The sequence below is a fragment of the Myotis myotis genome, unplaced genomic scaffold (genome assembly GCF_014108235.1).
Source record: "Myotis myotis isolate mMyoMyo1 unplaced genomic scaffold, mMyoMyo1.p scaffold_m19_p_2, whole genome shotgun sequence".
NCBI lineage: Eukaryota > Metazoa > Chordata > Mammalia > Chiroptera > Vespertilionidae > Myotis > Myotis myotis.
The window spans coordinates 35,645,264-35,651,406 of NW_023416324.1; positions in this window are offsets into that span (position 1 = coordinate 35,645,264).

The following is a 6,143-nucleotide window of genomic DNA, read 5'->3' on the forward strand; positions in this document are numbered from 1 at the left end:
CTGAAGATTGAAGCAGCCCAAAGTAATAAATACGAAAAGTCACTTTGTTGTGGTTTTATTACATGTTTTTTACAAGGTGGCCTAGTGGGTTCTGTATGCATTAGAGTCAGTGGTCTTGTTGCTGTACTTGTCTAGACAATTCCAACTCTCAGGCTTCCACAGTCTTTGTTGCAAATGTGGAAAAGCAACAGAGAGCATGATTAGGAAGAGGAGGGTGGAGGTGGTGGGGGCAGAGTGAGGTGGGATCAGAAGAATCTGGAATCAGGTCCAGTCTGCCTCCTGGAAGCTAAGTTAGGACAAGGCACTTAACCCTCACCAGCCTCCAGTTTCTTCCTCTGCACAAGGCGGATGCTGTTACATTTTTTAAAATTGTCTCATTAGACTGTGAACCCCTTAAGGGAAGAAACTCTATGTCATTTATCTTCATGTCTCTAGCCTTAATACCATGTCTGCCAGAATACACATGAGTAAAAGTTTCTTGAAGAAATGAGGACTGGACAGTGATCACTAAAGTTCTTTTTAAATTGTAAAATACCTTCAAAGGTTCAATCACATATAAACTTCTATTTTCCTCATATATATTACCTTAGAAAAAAAGAAATACGACGTTAAATCCTATAATTAACAGCTTTATCTTCTGAAACGTAAGCAGTTTCAGAAGATAATACACTTAGAGCAGTCTGGTATAGTGCGAGAACTTGGAGCCCACCAGATGAGGGTTTGGGTCCTAGCTTGGGCACTCATGCAGCTTTGGGACTTAGAGGTAATGACTCTGAGCCTGTTTCTCCCTCTGTAAAAAAGGAACAATAATCCTCACACCTTGTTGGTTGTGAGGATTAGCAATTCTTGTCAAATGTCAAGCACATAGTAGGAACTCACTAGATAAGTGGTGCCTAATGTTATTTGAGAAAAAGAACTTTTTGGACCTGAAGCAATTTATTCATTGGAATGGAACATTTTGTGACAATCCTTGAGTTCAGATAATCAGCTGGCTTCAGGATTGGAGACAAGTTGCATTTTTTTGTAGACTGTCTATATTCTTATATTTTTCCTCAAGAATCATTAACATTTCATAGCATCTGTAACTAAGTGAATGAACTTAGAATTATTTGTCTGATGTTCAGGAGTTTTGCATTTCAGCCAAAGATTACAGTTCTAGCTGCCCATGGTACGGTTGCTCTTTGAGCACAAAGAAGTTGCTTGATGTTATTGTCTAGAAATAAAGGAGGGGGGGAAAGGTAATCAGCCAGACTGTACCTCTGGGTAAATTACTCAGTGGGATTGAGTGTGCTTAGAGACCCCACTGATAGGAATTGGGAAGTTGGGTTATAGTACTAAACAGCTAATGAGGGCCCTGAAAGATTTATGTGCTATCAGGAACCATAGCCACGTCTGGCCAAATTTTAGACTTTTTCTCAATAGAGAGTTACAAAATCTACTGGAAAGGTCCAGTATTAATATCTATCTGGAGACTGCTGCAAACAAACAGCTCTTTAGTTCTTGGTAAGAGCAGAGAATATTGGGCCAGATTTCTGGACCTTAAGAAATGTGGCGTCTGATTCCATTTGGCAGGAAGTTTAATATGGTGTGGAGTTTTAGCCAGACTTCTTGGAGAAATATACTTTTTAAATGTATCATATCCAAAACTTATTGCAAAAAGTGATGTCTATTTAGTCTGTCTGTTCTATTAATAGTCATTTAAATACTTTGTAAATATTCACAGTGCTGTTTTCAGCAGCATGTAGTAAATACTTGACCTTTTAGTTCCTGAATTTGTGGCCAAAAGCTTTTATGTAAAATTGGGGGAAATTCATTGTAGTCTGCTGTTTATTTAAATTGCAGGCGGAGAAGCAAGCAGTAGTGTTATGTTCTAACCAGCTACCAAGTTGGTTATTGTATAATCCACCTTTTAGAATATGGCCCCTTCTGCAGTGTACAGAACTCTTGGTTCAGGATTAAACACCTCATTAGAACTTAAATAAGTGGAAAAGAAGTTCAGACATGACGACACAGCAGTAGAAGAGAAAGGCTGATTTAAGAGACTTCAGCTTGGCAAAATGATATCCCAGGGTAGAGTCTGATAACAGTTCACCAATATTTAAGAAATGGGAAGACCAAAGAGGGGAGATTTCTTTTTCTTTGTTAATAGAAGTAAAGGGAAGAAATATAAAACGGGAAATTTCAGACTGAAAATCGGGCGAACTCCCTGACACTAAAAATTGGTCATGAGTGGACTGAACTCCCCAACCGGAGACGTTCCTAAACCCATTTCACTGTGAAAGACGCACCCTAGCAGTGGCCGCGAGGGCATCTCAATGGGAGGAAACAGTTCCTTGACAGCCACTCTTTCGAGGATTTCTCCTTTTGCCGTTTATCAAAACCTTTTTTTCTTCTATGGGCCAGAAAGAAGACATGAACCTTCTTATGTTTACTTGTCTCTACTCTGACTTGTTCCCCGACTTGAAATCTTTGGAAGAAACAGAAAGGAGAATCCAAAAGCTTTTACATTTTCACTGTGAAAGCAGCCTGATTTTTTCATTTTTGTCCTTTTTTTTTTTTTTTTTTTTAGTCCATTTCTTATTTATCTTAAGGTAGACTGTTCAGCCACAGAATGGTAGCTGCAGTGTGGGACCGAGCTCTCTTTGGAGTTGGAACCTGAAGACCAAAGTTGGATTTGTGGCTCAAGTACTTGTTAGCTGGTCACCTGAGCAAGTTGCTTATCCTTCCCTGAGTGCCAGTTCCCTAAAATAAGGAGACAATAACACTATCACGCTTACTGGGAAGGTTTAGTGAAATGATGTGTGGGAAAATGCAGTTTTAATTATTAACGTCTGTATTAGTTTTCTATTGCTGCTGTAACAGATGATCACAAACTTAGTGGCTTAACTCAAATGTATGTAGTTCAGAAGTCTGGGTCGGTTTGGCTGGCTTCTCAGCTCCAGATCTCATGAGGCCAAAGTCAAGGTGTTGGCTGCTCTGGACTCTTACTTGGAGGCCCTGGAAGGGAATCTGCTCCACGCTCTTCAGGATGTTGGCAGAACGCGGTTCCGTGCTGCCGTGGGGCTGAAGTCCCTGCTTCCTTGTTGGCAGCCTGGGGTGTTCTCAGCCCCTGGAGGCTGCCTGCATTTCCTTCGTCTTCAAAGCTAGTTGAGTCCTCACATTTCAGATCTCTGATGCCCCCTTCTGCCTCACCTCTCCTACCTCCAGCCAGGTAAAGTTCTGTTTGTAAGAGCTGGTATGACTAGGTTAGGCCCACCTGGACAATCTAGGGCAGTGGTTCTCAACCTTCCTAATGCCTCAACCCTTTAATACAGTTCCTCATGTTGTGGTGGTCCCCAACCATAAAATTATTTTCGTTGCTACTTCATAACTGTAATTTTGCTACTGTTATGAATCGTAATGTAAATATCTGATATGCAGGATGTATTTTCATTGTTACAAATTGAACATAATTAAAGCATAGTGATTAATCACAAAAACAATATGTAATTATATATGTGTTTTCCGATGGTCTTAGACGACCCCTGTGAAAGGGTCATTCGACCCCCAAAGGGGTCGGGACCCACAGGTTGAGAACCGCTGATCTAGGGTAATCTCCCATTTGAAATTCCTTTGCCATGTAGTGTAACATATTCACAGGCTCTACAGATTAGGGTATGGACATCTTTGGAGGTTCCTTCAGCCTCTGACAATGATGGTGTTTTGGGGCTAGAAAGGGACCTTACAGAACATAAGATAAGGTTTTTGCCCTGGAGGGTTTACAATCCAGTGGGGGAAAGAGATGAAAACAATAGATGGCAGAAAAGTCCAACAGTTTGTATGGGATGTTGCAGGAGCTCAGAAGACTTCTGTCCCTGACTTGGCCTGTGGTTTTTCCATCATACCCTGCTTATTATGTAATGTCGTTTATCGAGATCCTTCAGATGGAATCCATATACACAAAACAACACCATGTGATTTGATTTCTAAATGTCCAGAAAATCAAGCTGCTGCCATAGCTCAGTATTTGGGACTCTGCTACTCTACTTAATAAGGAAAGGTTTTGAGTCCTCAGAGTAAGAGGAATTGCTTTCTTCTCTGATGATGAAGTATAGCAACACCTCGTCTCCCTGATCTTATTTCTTATGTCCCCCTTTCCCTCATCAGACCCCCAGGACAGTCTTCCTTTACTCCTAGCTCTCTGGCCATATGTATGTCATTACTCCTTCCCTCTTGAGTATTCTTGTTTCTTGTTGCTTTGAATTAGAAGGCACCAATCCTGGGCAATGCAGAGGTTTCTGTATCATCCTTGGCACGTGTCATTTCTACTTTGATACCCGTTTCCTGCATGTTTAGTCAGGTCTTGGTGATAGTTTATAATAACAGCAGCTACTTTTTATTGATCATTTACCATGTGCCAGGTGCTGTGCAGAGTCCTCTGCTCCCATGTTCTCATTAATGTAGACATTCGGTAAGGTATAGGTACTACTTTTATCTTCCTTTCGACCCAGCTGGGATTTGAACACAAGTTAAGTCCGAAGCTGGTACTTGACACTATGCACTTAAACAGGAGCTGAAACAGAGGGGGCAGCACAAAGGAGCCAAAGCAGCACAAGTAGATTCAGGAAACCTGCCATTCAAAATCAATTCTGTCTTTACAGCCCTTCTGAAAGTTAGAGGGTTTGCTTTGAGAGCACCATAGTCGCCCCCATTTCCCACCAGAGACACTCAAAGTGATTCCTCCATATTATACTTCAGACAGGTGATTTTAGCTTGTTCTACAGCACTGGGCAGCCACAGAGCAGGTATGGGCATGCACTGGCTTGGCATTCCACAGAATAGCCTATTTCTTGGGGTCCGGGAGGGGGGCCGGGTATGTGGTGTGCCCTCTGGCTGGCTTCCGCAGTTACAGGAAACAGAATACCTTCCCCACAGTGTTGAGATGATTAAGATATTTAAGGATTTAACACCGTGCCTGGCACTTAGTAGGAACTTGGTATGTGCTATTTCTCATTGTTCTTCTAGAAGGTTTTCTTTAATTCATGAGTATTCAAACCAGTAGCCCCTTGTTCTAGCTCCACTTGACTCTAAGCTCAATGTTGAGAAGACATGAGATGCAGCTCTATGTTGGCCCCTGTCCAGTCTGTGAATCATACCAATGCTCATAAATTTGAGCTCAGATTTAGAATATGAGACCAAAGAAGGCAAAATATTTCCCCTTCCCATTCTTGTTAAATTCTTGAGTTTTTGAGATAATGGAAACAGACAGTCCTGGGTTCGAACCCAGCCTCTGCACTTGCCTGCTCAAATTACCTACCTGTTTCCATCGTGGAAAGAACTTGAGCTTTGGGGAAGGATAAACTGGCCATTTTACTCAGTTACTCATCCACATCCTTTCTAAGGCTGTCTCCTTAGCAGTGAATGGGGCAACAGCAAATCCTTCTCTTGCAGGGTTGTGACAAGTACAGAGTAATGCATGTGGTACAGTCAGGAAGTGGTAGCAGAAGCCAGTGAAGGGCCTGGAGCTTTCACATGAGCCCTTCATTCATTCATTCATTCATTCATTCATTCATTCTCTCACGGCCTTGGCAATTTAGGTTGAGCAAGTGATCCCAAGTTTGAGTTGCTTCTCCTTCTGCAGCAGGTGGGCAGCTGGGTAAGGTGGCTGTGTGTGCCCTGCCCACAAGGCCAGAGCAGGTATGGGGAGAGCCTTGTTGGGCAGTGGAGGTGCCAAGTACCACCGAAACCCAGCCCCACCCGGTTCAACTGCCAAAGCCCCTGGCGCCAACAGTGTTGCTTCAGCTGCTAGTAGTTAATGCTCCTTGACTTGGAAACGTTTTCAGCTCCTGGGAGCAACATGGTGAGGACTCACTCCTCACCCCCATCGTCTCCCCGCGACGGGGATCCACAGGCACCCCACTCCCTGTCCAATTTACCGTCCTTCAAGGCTGACCAGGCTGTGCGCCCAGGGCCGAGGAGGGGGTAAGGAGTGTGGGGAGGGCCGGGAACTTTTCCGGGAAGCGACTCAGCAGGGTCTTGGCTGGAGGCCCTGTTAGCCACGGCCCAGGACCCCGGGGTGGGAGAGGGAACAGAAAGGTGCTGCGCCTGGAGCGGCTGCAAAACCCGTCATGAGGAAGAAACTGAGCGCAGAGGCTCTTGGTGGA